At 37.1% G+C, this 16900-nt stretch overlaps 1 protein-coding gene across 1 annotated transcript in view; it reads left to right on the plus strand.

Moving 5' to 3' along the window:
* The window catches only part of FRMD4A (FERM domain containing 4A), a 547164-nt gene that overhangs the window by 102829 nt on the left and 427435 nt on the right, over nucleotides 1-16900 (plus strand). The window lies entirely within an intron of this gene.

Raw genomic sequence — 16900 nt, forward strand, 5'->3', positions numbered from 1 at the left:
TCTCATGACTTTTTCAGCTCTTCTGGGAGTCAGACCTACTGCCATGTCTATCCAGGCAGTAAAAGCCCCCAGATCAAGAACTGTCTTTTTAAGTCTTTGCTTCTACTTCCTTAGGCCTACCTGTTCTTTGGTTTGGAGTAAAAAACTTCATTTTACAGGTATATGATTTAGACATAAAGGGTGAGGCTATAAGCAAATTAAGAGAGCAAGGAATAATTTACCTGTCAGATCTATGGAGAATGGAAGAATTTATGACCAAACAAGAGAGAGAGAACATTAGGAAATACAAAATGGATAATTTTGATTATACTAAATGAAAAAGTTTTCACATAAACAAAGCCAATGCAGCCAAGATTAGAAGGGCAGCAGAAAGCTGGGAAACAATTTTTACAGCCATTAACTCTGATAAAGACCTCATTTCTAAAATATATAGGGAATGGAGTCAAATTTATAGGAATACAAGTCATTCACCAATTGATAAATGGTCAAAGGATATGAATAGGCATTTTTCAAATGAAGAAATTAAAATTATGTATAATCATATAAAAATGCTCTAAATCACTATTGATTAGAGAAATACAAATTAAAACAACTCTGAGGTACCACATCACATCTGTCAGATTAGCCAACAATGACAAAACAGGAAAATGATAAATGTTGAAGAAGATGTGGGAAAGCATTGTTGGTATAGTCATGAACTGATCCAACCATTCTGGAGAGCACTTTGGAACTATGCTAGAAGGCTAACCAAACTGTGCATACCCTTTGACCCAGCAATACCACTTCTATGTATATATCCCAAAGAGATCATAAAAATGGGAAAAGGACTCACATGTACAAAAAATATTTATTACAGCTTTTTGTGGTGGCCAAGAACTGGAAGTTGAGGTGATGCCCATCAATTGGGGAATGACTGAACAAGTTGTGGTATAGTAATGTAAAGGAATACTATTGTTCCATAAGCAATGGTAAGCAGGAGGATTTCAGAAAAATCTGGAAAGACTTATGAGCTGATGCTGAGTGAAGTGAGCAGAACCAGGAGACCATTGTACATAATAACAGCAGCATTGTATGATGACTAAATTTAATAGATTCAACTCTTCTCAGCAATGAAGTGATCTAAGACAATTCCAAAAGACTCAAGATGGAAAATGCCATCCACATCCAGAGAAAGAGCTATGGATTCTGAATGCAGATGGAAGCATGCTATTTTCTCCTTTTTTATTTCTTTCTCATGGTTTTTTCCTTTAGTTCTAATTCTTTACAACATGACTAATGTGGAAATATTTTAGCAAAAATTAATTTACCTGACATCATTCTCCAGCAATCTAGAACTGACCATATAGATGACCCCTAGAATTCCGCTTTATCAAGACCACATGAGTAGGGTGGAATCAGTGACCTGTGTCTTCCATCACTAGTTGCACCCAAATCACCTGTCTCCATACATTAAATGAACTTATTAAATTATTGTGATAAAATTGTTGATCTAAATAAATATCTGGTAAAAATCTTAGGCATGATCATCATCACTAAAAATTTATTGAGAACTAGTTAGATATAGGGCATTGTATCATGTAGGGTGGTATGACAGTGTGAAGAAAAGAGCTTCAGACTGTAGAAAGGATAGCTTTATAGAAAAGAGAGCTCTTTCTAGTTCCACCTTAAATTAAACCACATGGTTGAACTACTTGCTTAATAGGTAAAACCATTCAATGCCTGAATTAGTCCAGAAAGTCTTAAATGGTGTGTGAAAGTCCTATCACTAATGATCTCAAGATGAGTCTTTGCTTTCTGGCAATGTGTTCTGCCTCACAGCCTTTGGCATAGTCTTCTGCTGTCTATGTCTCAGTCTCACCATTGTTCCCAATTGTTCCTTTCAGTGATTTTTTTACAATAAAGTGCATCTTTGAATAAGCAGATCTTCCCTTTCCCTAGCTTTGGAGGAAGAGAAGCATCTTGGCAATGTCAGTTATCCTAAAATTATCAGGTTGACTCTTGCCCTGAAGGAGTCAACTTGCTAATTGCGAATCTTAGGCATTGGTCCTCCTACTATCAATCCCTACCCTGGAGAGATGTAAGCCTTTGAGACCTGCCTTGCTTTCTTCCACCTCTTCTGTCAGACTCTGCTCTTACCCCTCAGCCCCAATGACAAACCTTTCCCTAATCCTGGTGACTCAAAATCATAAATATAATTATTCTAATACTAATTCAAATAGGGTACCTAGATGACACAGTGGATAGCATGCTGGGTCAGAAGTCAGGAAGTCTCATCTTCCTGAGTTCAAATCTGGGCTCAGACACTTCCTAGCTGTGTGACTCTCAGCACTTTGCCTCAATTTCCTCATCTGTAAAATGATCTGGAGAAGGAAATAGCAAATCACTCCAGGATCTTTGCTAAGAAAACCCTAAATGGGGTCATGAAGAGTCAGTCAGAGAAGACTAAACAACAGAAAATATGAATTCATCGCCTCCTAGATTTAAAGCTAGAGGGAATATCAGTAGTTATTCTACAGATAAGCCAACAAGCCAAGGAAGATGAAATGAGTTCCCCAAAGTCACATAGGTAAGAAGCTTCAGAGAAAGGACTTGAATCCAGGTCTTTTGATTGCAGACAAAATATTCTTTCCACAGTAATACACTGCCAGTTTTCTTTCCATTCGGGAAGCTTTGCCCACTCCAAAGTTTTATTTTTCTTTCTAAAATCAGGGATGTCTTCGAAGTAAATATTTTTAAAAGATAAAAAAAATGCTAAGTTAAAGAAATAATAAACAATGAAGTGTCTAAGGCATTTTAACCTTTTAAAAAGCATTTTAAAAGTATTCCTTTTATGTTCTGCATATTCACATATATAATTGGTATCATACTACTTGCCTTCTCATTGGGTGAGGGAAGGGTTTGAGGAAGGGAAAGAATTTGGAACTCAAAATTTATTTAAAAAAATATGTTAAAATAAATAAAGTATAATTATTTTTTTTAGAAAGAAAAAAGTATACCTTCCTCAAAAACAAGGTTGATTCTTTACCCAGGTTTCCTTGTGTGTTTATGAAACTTAGAGATGATGTATGATTGGTGTTGAACTTCACCATTACAGCTGAGAAAGTAGAGTCTATATAGAGACCAGTGTAACTCTAGATTCAGGTCAAGTACATCAGATAGACTTCCCCTTCAGAGGTTTTAAGTTATAGACCTGATTTATGTTTTTTGTCAAGGACAGTTGGTTTCCATTCTGAGTGTGGCTTGTAGTCTCCAGCACAGCTCTGCTCAGCTTTGGACATGTCTCTTCTTTTGACTGGTTTCACTCAAACCAGGATGGGAAAGTCCACACACTCAGGATTTCCATGCATGGAGCATGGAAAGTCAAATCAGATTAGTAGGTTATCACAAGCTGCCATTCAGGGATCTCATCTCTTTCCCTGGAAAGAGTAGCTCACTCTACTGCCTTCTGGGTTTGCTTCTTTTCTCTGCAGAGTAATTACTGCAGACTACTAGGTACAGATCTTGTCTTGAAATCAAAGAAGGTGAATGGAACTGACTCCAGCAATCAATCTCCCAATTCAGTGACCACCATCCGCCAGCTTGCTGCCTCACACATTCCTCTCCCTGAATCACTCTGACTATGTTAGCTTGGGAATTAACATAAAGGCAGTAAAAGGAGGTACTACAAAATGGATGCCCATTAAAAGAAGCTTGAACCCTTTCTGGAATTGGTGGAAGATTCAGTCTTTTTAGATGGTGGTTATAAACAATCCTCCCTTATTCTGTAGCTAGTGATCCAGTCTATGGATTAAAATTCAACTCTCAAAGAAGAGATGTTTAATCTCCAATTTGGAGATTCTGTAATTCCCTGCCAATTTATGGTTTATGTGGCTTCTTCACGGGCATTATTTTATTTTATCTTTGCAAAACCCCTGTGACTTGATTATTATTAATCATCTTTTTGGGTTTTTCCACACTTGTGATTTCAGGGTCGTGAGTAGTTTTCACATTTTCACATGTGAAATTCACATTTCACAGTTTCAGCCATTCCTGAAAGCAGATTACAACTGCTGGGGGAAATTGAAGGCAAAAGCAAAAGGGGACAGAAGAGAATGAGATGGATAGATAGTGTCGTGGAAACAATGAACATGAACTTGGATGGACTTCAAGAGATAGCAGAGGATGAAAGGTCCTAGCATGCTGTGGTCTATGGGGTCATGGAGAGTCAGACAGGACTGAACAACAACAAGTAACTTAGTCTTAGAAAGTTGACTGGGGCGCTGAGAGGTTAAGTAAGTTGTCTATGATCACAAAGCTAATATATGTCTAAGGCTTTTATCCATTATCTTCAGCTGTAAATTCTACATTCACCAGTTTTACAACTGAGTTGGTCAAGACTCAAAGAGATTAACTTGCCCAAAGTCACAAAGTTAGTAAGTAACTAAGTGAGGACTCAATCCCAGACCCCCTAATTCCCCTTCTGGACTCTCAACCACATCATAAATGGTCTAAAGGGTCTGCTTACTAAAGATCTATTTATTTATTGGACTTACTTAAGGAGATGAGAAAACTATTTGCTATCATTAGAGAAAATAATGGAATGATGAAGATTGAGCTATTTAGATTTTGTAATGGATTATTGAGAATCTTTTGCTAGAATTTAGTAGATATACATCATTATCTCCATTTTACAGCTGAGGAAACTGAGGCAGTAAAAGGTTCAGTAAAGTCCTTAATTACCAAGTAATTAGTTGCAGAACTAGAAATAAAATTCCCAAGCTCTAGAACTATAATCCATGTTTTTGCCAAATTACTTAATATCCTAAAGATATAAAGCAGGGAATGCTTAATATCATTTCCTTCTTCAGCAAACACAGACAAGCAAATCAGTGACCTTCTGACCCTGGGCGCCAGAAAGCCTTGGTAATATGGATGCCAGTCTAATAGAACAGAAGTGATGTGTTTTGGGTCAAGGGAATAATAATTCCACAAATCATGAAAACAATGCATCAAAAAGGCTACTGACTTAGTAAGGCAAGCTTATTTTATTCTCATCAGCCTTGAAAGAAGCAGGAAACTACTCCCCAATTAACCCCAATAAAAGTTGATGTCTCAGAGAGGTGAATATTCCAAGGTCAGCTACTGTACAGTAGATTGTGCTATAAACATTCTCAGTGCAGCTGACAAAATGTTTTTCCCTAAAAAACTGTAACCCATATAACACAAGGTTAAGAATTCTGTGTAACGCTTTTCAAGTTCTTTTCAAAATATACATTTTTTTGGTGTATGCCACTGTTTCCTTTTCTCAAAGAGCTATCCTTTATAACAAAGAATATAAAGGGGAGTGAGGGATGAAGTTCAGTAAAACTAACCAAAGGATTGACATTTGATATAGCGTCCCACATACCTTTTTGCAAAAGATGGCAGAGGGAGAAGGCTATAGAGGAGAGTGTCTTCTAATATCTTTTCTTTAGGGTCAAGCCTGGTCATAACAATCTCCCAGCGTTTAATATAGATTGTTTCATTGTTACAGTTCTGTCCACTTACATTGTTACAGTCATGTTTCTCTAGTTGGCACTTGAAATATCATGCAGAGTATGTTCTGGAAAATGGATATGTATGTGTGCATGTTTGTGTGCGTGTGCATGTTTGTATATACATGCATGTGTGTACAAGTGTGCAAGGGCATGAGGGTGTGCACATGTGTGTGTTGAGAAAGAAATCAAAAGAAAAAAGAGGGGAGATATCTGTGATTTAGCAAAAAAAAGGAACTAAAGGTTAGGTTCTAAACTAAAATCAGTACACTTTTGAAAGGCTCCTAATCATTCTATATAGACAATACCGAATTGATAAGGATGCTAAGGGTTTGCTTTAGGGGAAAATTCTGAAATAGTAAAAACCCCTTTTCTACCTTTCAGTCCTATTCACCCCCACCAGGGTACACAGTGTCAGTTGTTTGTTCTTGGAACTAATGTCTGCTGAGGTAATTCATCCCCAAACTAGTTCACACTAAAGTGTAAATGACTCAGTTCCTTAAAACCACAATAAGTCTTTTGAAAACTCTCAAAGGAGTTACTTTCTCTTAATGGCGAGAGATCCAGGAACTTGGTTTTTTAAAATAATTATTTTGTTGTCTATTTCAATATAATGATTTTCCTTCATAATCCTATGTATTTTATTTTAGGCATTTAAAAGCATTAATCTGATAAGAGATCTGTAGGCTTCATCAGATTGCCAAAGGGGTCCATAACTAGGTAGAGGTAGCACAGGATCAAGAGTAGTGTGCTGTAACTAGTTAATTCTGGCTCTTGAAAGCCAATTGTTAAATTTACAATATGAGCATTTATGCCTCAGAAATTGGCAACTCTACAAATCAGGGATTAATTTTTTTGTTGTTGTGTTAATTGTCTAGATTTAAGAAAAGAATGGAGAAAATATTAATAATGCAGGCTAAATTTAAAAGTATGTCATACATACATTATTTTTCCTGAGGAAAGCCAGTTGTTAAACATTTACCAGGACACCATTGGGAAGACCTGAATTCAAATGCAACTTCAGCTCTATGACCCTGGGCAAATCACTTCACCACTCTGTGCCTCAGTTTCCTCACTTATAAAATGTTGATAATAATGGCAGTGACCTCCTAGGGTTGTTTTATGGATAAGATGAGTTAATATTTTTAAAGCATTTTGCAAACCTTAAAGTGACATATAAATGTTATTATTATCAACATTATTCCCCAGCTATAAACAAAATATTTCTTACATTAAGCAATTTTGTATGTTATTTTAATATAGATTTCCCATTTATTAAAGATAAGAGCTTGCCTTAGGAATTATCTTGCCCTTCTTCCCCTCTTCTTTGGTTTCCAAAAGTCTTGTAAACATACCTCTGAAACCTTTAGTCCTTTACCTGACAACAGTGTCCAGAGGATTTGCACATTTTGTTAGCAACTTCTTTATCTCTGCTGTTTTGAATGCTTAACACTGTGACTGGAAAGTTTGTTTCTAGAAAATTTCCTTGGAGTAAATATTTCATTGGACTGTTTCATTTTTGTCATAGCCTAGTAAAATGCTCATTGAATTAAATTGCTTGAATTGAATTAAATTTATATGTCTCTTTGTAAACTTTCTAAGGTCTCTATCATGTTGAACTTTGTTAGGTAGAAGATTCTAGATTTGTGGCCCTTAATTTTATGAACATTGTATTGTAAGTTCCTTCATGTCATTAAAATTAAATACTTTGGTCATATAATGAGAAGATAAGATTCTTTAGAAAAGACCCTGATATTGGGAAAGATTAAAGGCAAAAGCAGAAGGGGACAGCAGAGGATGAGATGGATAGATAGGGTCCTCGAAGTAATAATCATGAATTTGAACAGACTTCAAGGGATAGTGGAGGGCAGAATGCCTTCTATGGTCCATGGAGTCAAGAAGAGGTGGACATAACTGAACAACAACAAAACTGACAATTTCTGCAATGCCATATTGCCCTCTTTGCCAAGACTGAGTAATCCTAATCTTTGTTCCTATTTAAGTTTCTTCTTGTTTCTTATATCTTTTTCCCCTTATTGCTGTACTATGACAGTTTAACTATGATATATCTTAAATATTCTAATTTTGGAAGCTTCCTGAGATTCTTGTGTTATGATGTGGGGCTGACACTAGACTTTTGTGTTTTTGAATAGTTTGAACAACCCATCAATTTATTTGCGTGTATATTTCCAGTTGCTTTGCACTGTGAACAATTTTCTGCTGTAACGAGTCAGCAGTTTGTTTCCAAGAATTTTTTAAAGTTTCATATCATATTTTCTATATTGGTAATTTTCTTTATGATTTCCTCTCCTTTTCATAGCTATTATGAATTTTTCACATGATTTTACACTTTCTTCAAGATCTTGTATTTGATTTTTATAACTGTCTTGGGATTATCAATGCCTGCTTCCTTTATTTAAATGGGCCATCTAGCCATCCACTTGAACACTGAGCATACCTCTGGAGATTATCTAGAGGCAGCTAAGTAGGTGGTGAAGTGGATAGAGTGCTGGGCCTGGAGTCAGGAAGACTCATCTTTCCAAGTTTAAATCTGGCCTCAGTTACTTACTAACTGTGTGATCCTGGGCAAGTCACTTAACCCAGCACTTATTCCCAGAACTCAGCACAGAGCCTAGCATATGACAAGCACTTAATAAACTTACCTGTTGATTTCCTGACTGACAAAGTAAATACACAGTAGTTTTCAGGTGACACTAGCAGCTAGAGAATCACAGTGGCCTCTTGTAGTGAGCTTCAGTTTGAGGAAGCTCAGGTTCCTACCAGGTAGAGATGAGGAGAGAAGGCTCCAGGTATAGGGGAATAACAAAGAGAAGGATGGGAAATGGAATGTTGCATGCTGGGAACATCACTTTAACTGGAGTGAAAATGTGCGAGGGAGAGGAATGGGCTTAAATCTGGAAAGGTAAAGCAGAGGCAGATTATGAAGGACTTTAAACAGTGGAGTGGTGTCCAACAACCCCCTCCCTTTCACCCCTGAGCTAGCTGGGAGTCATTGGAGGTTCCCTCAGCAGGAAAGTTATATGGTCAGGTCAGAATCATGCTTTTAAAACAACACTTTGCAACTGTGCCTTCCCTCCGTTAATTATCTCTAATTTGTCCTATATGTAGCTTGTTCACATGTAGCTGTCAGCATGTTTTCTCCCTTATTAGAGTGAGTTCCGTAAGAACAAGAATTATCTTTTGCCTTTTTCGTTGTACCTTTGGAGCTCAACACAGTGCCAGGCACTTCATAAGTGTTTACTGCCTGACATGCTGACCTAAGAGACGGGTGGCAGAGAGACCAATTATAGAGAGGTGAGCTGTTAGTACTATTGTCCAGACATGAAGTCCTGAGGCACCAACTCCACTTCCCCCAGGGTCGTTTCTCAGAGACACTCAAACATGTGCATGTCTTCTCTCTAGACTGACATTAGCTCAAAGATGAGCATATAAAGCCAAATTACATTTTAATCACTCTTACTTCAGCCGACTTGATCTCATTCTCTCATTCAACCCACATGTATTTGGTAGGCTGTTTTCTTTTTCCTTTTGATAAATTAGGTTCTATTTTGTTTTGTTTATCCAAAAATGATATGTTAAATAAGCCCCCATATAAAATAAATAAGCCTTGGGTATAAAATGGCCTGGTGGAAAGAGGATTGGATTTGGATCCAAAAAGACTGGATCCCAAGTCCTAGCTCTGTTGCTTACCAGATATGACCTTGATCAAGACATTTGATCTCTTTGCACCTCAGTTTCTTGATTTGCCAAATGAGGGGGCTGGGCTGAACCAGATGATCTCAAAAGTCCTTTTCCAGACTTAAGATTTTATAATTCTTTGACATGAAAAATCAAAAGCATCTCTACCACATACATCCCCATATTGTTTGGCCAAAGCACTTTCCCTACCCCCTACCTTCTAAACTAAAGGAAAGACATTTTTCATAATTACTTTGGAAGTTAAAAATCCACATGTGGTCTCTGAGTGCTGAATTGGGATCCATGATTTAGCTGCTAGATATATATAATCATATGCAGTCAGACAGCTCCCCAGTGACGTTACATTCAGGAGGGGGGCTCCAGAGCATATGTTCCTTTACCAAAAAGACTCAGTGCTAAACTTTTGTTTATTTCCATGCCATAAAGCTACAGAATTCTTCTAAGAGCTTTCTCTTTCTCAGGAGAGACAGAGAGAGACAGAGACAGAGAGAGAGAGAGAAAGGGAGAGGGAGGGAGAGAAATACAGAATACATTCTACAGAGACCCAGGTTAAGTTTATGGACAAAGCTGAATGTTATTTTGACTTCCATCTTTGGAACTTGGTTGAATGTAATTATATGCTTTTTCTAGGTTCTATCACTATTAAAAAGCAGAACTCAAAATTTGGAAAGGCATGCTCAGAGATTATTTAGGAGGGAAAGGCTTTTAATATTTTCTCTCTCAGACTTCAGTGGTCTTTGCCCCTCTTACACTGATCCTGATAACATCACAAAGAAATTAATAGGAAATGATTTTCCATAACTAGAAACTTGAGGTTTTGAGGACATGGTTTTCAAACTGCATGTTCTATCAACTGATCCATTGAAAAAGCAGTCCAAAATTGAAAAGCTGATCATGGTACTAGACAATAAAACATACCTTCTTCTTAGCAAAGAAGTGAGGGATTAGTAAGAAAGCATGTTGTATACACTGTCATTACTGTACTGGTTTGCTGCATTATTTTTCTATATTCAAAGAGAGGCTTCTTCTCTGAACTGGAGGTACAAAATGAGTATGTTCAAAAATCATCTTGATGTAAAAGCAAAGGACATCAGTAAACTTTAGAGGTAGACTGAGCACTACACAAGTTCAAATCTCAGACTGAAAACATAATGACAATTTCAATACCCACTTAGGTTGCCCATGAAAACCATTAGCATTCTCCCCTATGTCCAACCATTCCTAGGTGTGTGCATATGTGTGCACATGTTTGGAAGGAACAGAAAAAAGGAAAGAAAGATGTTAAGAGGTATCACCCCACCCCCAAACTAAGTCTTTCCCAATTCCTTCTCCCCAGTTTTGCCTAATGGGAAAAAAGTCAGAATTCAAGGGTCTACTCAGTTCAAGTCCTAAGTAAGCTTGAATGCTTGGATTCACTAGCAGAGTACTAAACACGCTTCCTTGACATAAGTTGTGATATTTTATTTCTAAAGGGCAGGACTTTGTTGTCATTACTGCTGCTGTTTTTATCATATGCACCAACATCGTATAAGCAGCCTCTATTTATTTCATTTTTTTCTTTGCTCTAAATAAATTATTGATATCTTTTGTTCTTAATTTCCAACTGTATCTGCATACTTTCCTCACCTATCTGGTCATCCCTTCAATTGACCAATCAAAAATAATTCTTATGCACCTACTATGTGTTGGGTAAAAATACAAAAGTAAAACAGTCCTTGTAACGACATCTCTTGTAACAATGAATAAAAAAAAAGGATAAGAAAAAATAAGCTCAACAAATCACACAAGAATCACCAAAAGCAATGGTCCACATGCACAGAACTCCATCTATGCCCTGAATTTTTCCAGAGAACCTGTTTGTGCCAAAAATGCAAAAGAAATTCATCATGTATTAAGATTAGAACATTTTGCCTTTCCAGTTGACAACAACTCACTTTTATATTTTTCTCTCGTTTTGTTTTCTTTTTTGGTCCCTTCTTTGTTCTGTTAGACCCTCCCCTATTCAATTTCTTGAACTGAAGTGATAAAAAAGAGCAGTTAGGTTTCCATTATTTGTTATTAGCTTGTATTTGTCAACATGACATTTTCTCATAAAGCCATCAATGAGTAACATACAATGTCTGAAGATACTCAGATTATTCTGGGGAAATAAAATATTCCTCTATCAGTTTCACTTAATTAAAAATGTGCCTGTTTTTATTGGAATTTGCACACAGATTTAGCAGTGGGCCCTCAGCTTCATTTGCCCCCACTGAGGCAGAAACTGAGAGTCAGGCATCTGAGTTGACAATTCATTACATAAGCCCTTCTGACCTACAAACCGAAATGTCTTAATTAGAAAGATCTCCAACGCTTCATCTCCTAAAGCCAGCCAGGGGAGACAATTGCCATTTTTATTGTTTGTGGTTTCCAGAGTAGAGCGTTTCCAAGCCAGAAGAGATATGGAAGATGTCAGCTCACTTACTGAGGCTTAAGGGTTTTACAACAAAACACAGTCTGACGGATTTGGCAGGACTAAATAAGAGTATAAAGAATTCATTTGCTATTTGGGGGTGAGGAGAGAGCATGTCGTGACCTTCCTCCCCTCCCCCCCCAAAAGCCCTGCAAGCACTTTTTTTATTTTTCTTTAGTATTCATGAAGAAAGAGCAAGAACTATAATATTGGCCTTTTTTCTCTTGCTTGAGTTTAGACAAAGAGGAAGCAAAAAGCAGAGAAGCATGAGGTACATTTGCAATGGCTGAATCATTGCACATGAATATACAGTACCAGATGGTGGATCGTTTTCAGATGGGAGATAGGTTTAGAAGGGTTGGGGGAGGGTGACTAGCAGCTTTTAGAGTGAGTAGCGCAGTGTCAACTAAACTGAAGTGGAGAGGAGTCAGAGAATGAAGTGATAACCAGAGTTCCATGGTGGACTGAAAAGAGGGAGATATGCTTGGAATATGGTGGCAAGACACTGGATTTAGCAAAGGCAGCAAAAGCATCGAAACAATCAAGATACCCACTAGTTAGGCAAGTCGCCTTTGTCTTTTCAACTGTCTTTCCAGTTTCCCAGTTGTTATTCACAGACTTTCTTTTCCTCTAAATCTACCAAACAATATTCATGGAGTGCCAATATTGAGAGGTGGAGGAAGGTAAAAACAGACAAAATGTCTACTCTCTGGCCTTTAGAAGCTGATTATTGAATTGAGAAGACAACATACAGACAAGAAAATGGTTTGAGAACATTTATAAAATATCATCCATGAATAGAAACTAATTGCCAATGGAAGTTCTGAGGGCAAACAGAAGAAAGTCAAAGAAGTAAACTGAGTAAGGTCATGTCATCCTTGAGGAGGCACACTTGGAAGAAGACTTCTGAAGAAGATTATGAGCATAGGTTAGCAAAGCAGATAGAGAAAGGCATTTCCTTTGAGAAACATTTAAGGACAGTGCATTTAAAAGCACAGTAGATCTTGTAAAATCACAGAATCATGTATTTAGAACAAGCAGAGAAATTGGAGGTCATCTAGGTCAACCCTTATTATACAGATGAGAAAGCTGAGACCCAAAGAAATCAAATGATTTTCCTAAGGTCACTTATATAGGTTATATGTGACAGACCTAGGATTTGAAACCAGGTCCTCTGACTCCAAATGCATAGCTCTTTCCACCACATGACATGGCTCATCCGGATTTACATAGCTTTGAGAATGAATGAGGTGCTTACTGCCTGACCTGATAACACTTATCTAACACTGAAATGGTCAAACTCTTCTAGTATTATTCCAGCCATAACTTTTGGTGGAATAGTTCAGTCATGGTATATCAGTGTGCCGTGCCATTAGAGCGATAGATGTTCTCGAGTCCCAGCTGCGATACCCCTCTGTAGATGGATGGGTCCCAGCTTACTTGACTGATGAAAAGCTATGACTGGTACAGTTATATCATTAGTGTATAGATACAGACTAAGAAAAAATTGAGGGAGGTGCTAGTGCTATGCATAGGAGTGGAGAGAACCTCTTCAAGGTAGTATCGTCAGTGGAACAGGGAAAGGTGAAAGCAAAAACAAGGTGAGAGAGGGCACAGCATTTGAGTATAATACATGAATTGTATTATATTTAGCCTTGTCTACCCAGCTGGTTTGTAAATCCCTTGTATAAAAGAACTCTATCTTCTCATTCTATATTCTACACTGTACCATTGGCAACTAATGGGTACTTATTAATTGATTCACATGAGGAGAAGGACTGGATAAAAATAATATCAGATTAATGAGCAGGAAATCTTAAAAAAAAAATAAAAGAATGAGGAAATTTAAAATTCTAAAACTAAAAATTCTCTTTAATGCATTAAGAATCTTCCTTCCAATCACTTACTTGCCTTTGAATTTTTACCCTATGAAGCCTAACTTTTTAAAAGCAAAGCTCATCACTCCCAGATAGACCTCTAGAAACTCGATTTACTTCAGACCCTAATGACTTAATGCAAATTAAAGGACACATTCAACCACTGTCTTTCTTAATATGCCAAGAACTACAGTTATGGATTTTAGAAGCACATGAGCCTTATGAAACTGTCAGGGCTCCTCTTTGGTACATAAAGCCTTCAGTCTACCTAGTATTAGGGGTGACATTAGAACCCTGCATTTTACTACTTACTTCCCTAGATCAGAATAACTAGTTATCTTGTCTTGTTTTTATGTTCCCCAATTACTATGAAGAACAGGGATTTAAAAAAAAGTTTACTGCTGATATATTGCATTATATTATATTATATTATATTATATTACATCCTATTATAGATCCTCAATCATCAAATTCCAGCAGCGTATTTATAACACTGAATGATTCAATTACACTGTTAACCAAGTTAAGCCTCAAGTTAACCAAGTTAAAGAATTGGACAAGATAGAGGCAAAGTATTCCAGTAACTTCAGTTGAAATTAAATTTGTACAGCAATGAACCAGAAACATGCAACTGGATAAAAACAGAAGTTTTTCCCACAGCCATTTTCCTCATTGTTAACTTTGCACGTTTGCTTTCAAGAATGTTCTGTTCTTGAATTCTAGTTTCTTGTCTTTTGTAGCTGCTTAACTGCCAGTGGGTATTCAACACTCGGATTATGCGGTTCTTACTGTGATACATGCAACCCATCCCTACCCCAAAGGTATGACACCTACATGCACAGTTAGCGAATATACAATGGAAATACTCAATGAAAAGGAAAACAGTGTTTAGTATCCTGTGCTATCAGACCAAGCGTCATTCAGCTGATTGGTATTGTATCTCTAAAAGATTGCATTCACCATTCCTTGAGTTTTAACTGGACTCTGTCATTTTTAAAAGGAAAACATTCCTAAGAAGCCAAAGTGTTTCTTACTATTCCTTTTCATTTCCTTCCATTTGGATAATGAAAAGAGTTTCATTTTCTGATTCTACCCAGACCAGCACAATGTTGGTTTTGTTTGGGGTCTCAGAACATTTCAGGGAAATAAGTCAATAAGAAATGTTTTTGATGCCCTTCCAATCATTTTAAAATCAGGAAAGAAATTATTAAAAACAGACAGGATTGTATCAGCATCCCTCCCTGCCTTCCCACCATCCTCCAATGTAAAAAAAAAATTAAAACGGGAGCTAGATCAAAATCATCTTGCACTAAAATTTAAGAGGTCACAAAGGATGCAATTACTAATACAGTCTCAAACTAATACATGACAGCATCTTAATAATATCTGTGTATATCTAGATCAAAACCCTTTAAAGGGAGAAGCAGGTAGCCTAGTTGAACCTCCAATGATTCTAAATGATCTGGAGGATATAAATTTCAAACATGAATATGAAGCAAGACTTTCTGAATTGTGTGGCATGAGAAAAAGGCTAAGTTGAACCGTCCTAAATAAAAATATCTTTGAAGAATGTGGAAGACAGAAAGAGCTCTGTTTTATTTGTAGAAAGCAGAAGTGTTCCACATTTGTCCTTACTGGCCTATTTTAGCCAAAATAATAAAAAACAAGAAAGAATCAAGTGTAACTACACATTCTCCATGATTTTCACAAAATACTGCAGGTCTCCCTTTTAAAATCTCCATTATGATAAAATAAGTCATTTTGGTTTCTCACAAGGGAGTCATATAATTCCTTTAATTAAGAGAAAGTAGAACAGTAATTCCATACACAAGACCTTCTGCAGCTGACTGAAGCACAGAAAAATATATTTTAGTTTGTTGGTAACAGGCATCCCCCAAGCCTTCTCTTCACTAACCATTCTTTGTGCTTTGTGTTCAACTACCACCCTATCAACACTTCATGAAACCAAACACCTATATGCATGAACACTGAAACCACTGGTCTTCACCCTATTCTCCATTCGATTTTATTACCTCATGAGATTTTATTGAAGGATCATGAAAAGTGGAAACCTGAATTGGCATAAGGCGCCTGAACATTTCCTGGACCTGTCAGCATGGTAGGATGGAAAAATCTTCAGGAGAACCGAGACCTAGTCTTGTTCTGTCAAAGACATGTTGCATGACTTGTCCGGTCCTCAATTTCATCATTCTTAAAATGAGCAGTTTGAACTAGGTCATCTGATTCTAAGGTCCCTTTCAAGCAGGGTTTGTGTTAGTGAATATTTAACAATCAGCTCTCCAAGGGAGAATGATGAACACAAAGCACACTTTAAAGTTTCATCTGCTTTATTCACATTTGCTCCATCATTTCAATCAACAAAACAATAAAGCAACCCCTGATTTGTGGTCTGCTGATTTCTGAGTTATAAACACTCACGTTAAAAATTTAACAATCAGCTCTCTTGAGCCAATTCTGGTGCTGGTCCTAGCATATCCCTCCTTGCAATTCAAATAAATGTATAATTTCATGACCTCAGTTCCAGCACAATACATGTTCCCTGTAATATGTTAGATTTTCCTTATCTATAAAGTAAAATGCAATTGTAAAATTATTACTTTGAAAGTAAGTGTCACTTATTGATCTGGTCTTTTAACTATTCCCTAAGAATGAACAAAGTTCTCATTCTTCCTTCACACCCAAGAGACAATTATTTGCTAGTGGGTGTGCGAGTAAGTTACTTACAGGGCAGTAAGGAATCTCCTTTGCATATTTACCCTTAGATCTACCCCGTCTTTCCAGTGGTTGTAGAACTCTCCTGTGGGTGAAACACAATATATGCTCCTTAGGAGTTTAGGATTTCCTGGACCTCACCATTTTGGCAGAATGGATAGAATGTCAGGCCTGGAGTCAGGAAGAGTCATTTTCATGAGTTCAAATCCAGCCTCAGACACTTACTAGCTGTGTGATCCTGAGCCTCAGTTTCTTCATCTGTAAAATAGAGCTGGAGAAGTAAATTGCAAACCACTCCAGTATCCAAGAAAACTCCAAACAGGATCACAGAGAGTCAGACATGACTGAAATAACTGAACAAAGCATACTTTTCACCCTGTGACTGAACATTCTCCTAGATGTGCTAATTCCCTCAATTAGGGTATGAGCTACTTGAGGGAGAGATCATCTTCTTTCTCAATTTGTATACCCAGCAGTTAACGTAGTGTTTGGCATATAGTAAAGCCTCAATAAATGATTTTCATTCATTCATTTAAGTTTGCAGAGTACTTTTCTGCCAAAACAACCTAGTGTGGTAGGCAACGCAAACTTCATCCTATTGGAAA

This window comes from Notamacropus eugenii, chromosome 3, assembly GCF_028372415.1.
Source record: "Notamacropus eugenii isolate mMacEug1 chromosome 3, mMacEug1.pri_v2, whole genome shotgun sequence".
NCBI lineage: Eukaryota > Metazoa > Chordata > Mammalia > Diprotodontia > Macropodidae > Notamacropus > Notamacropus eugenii.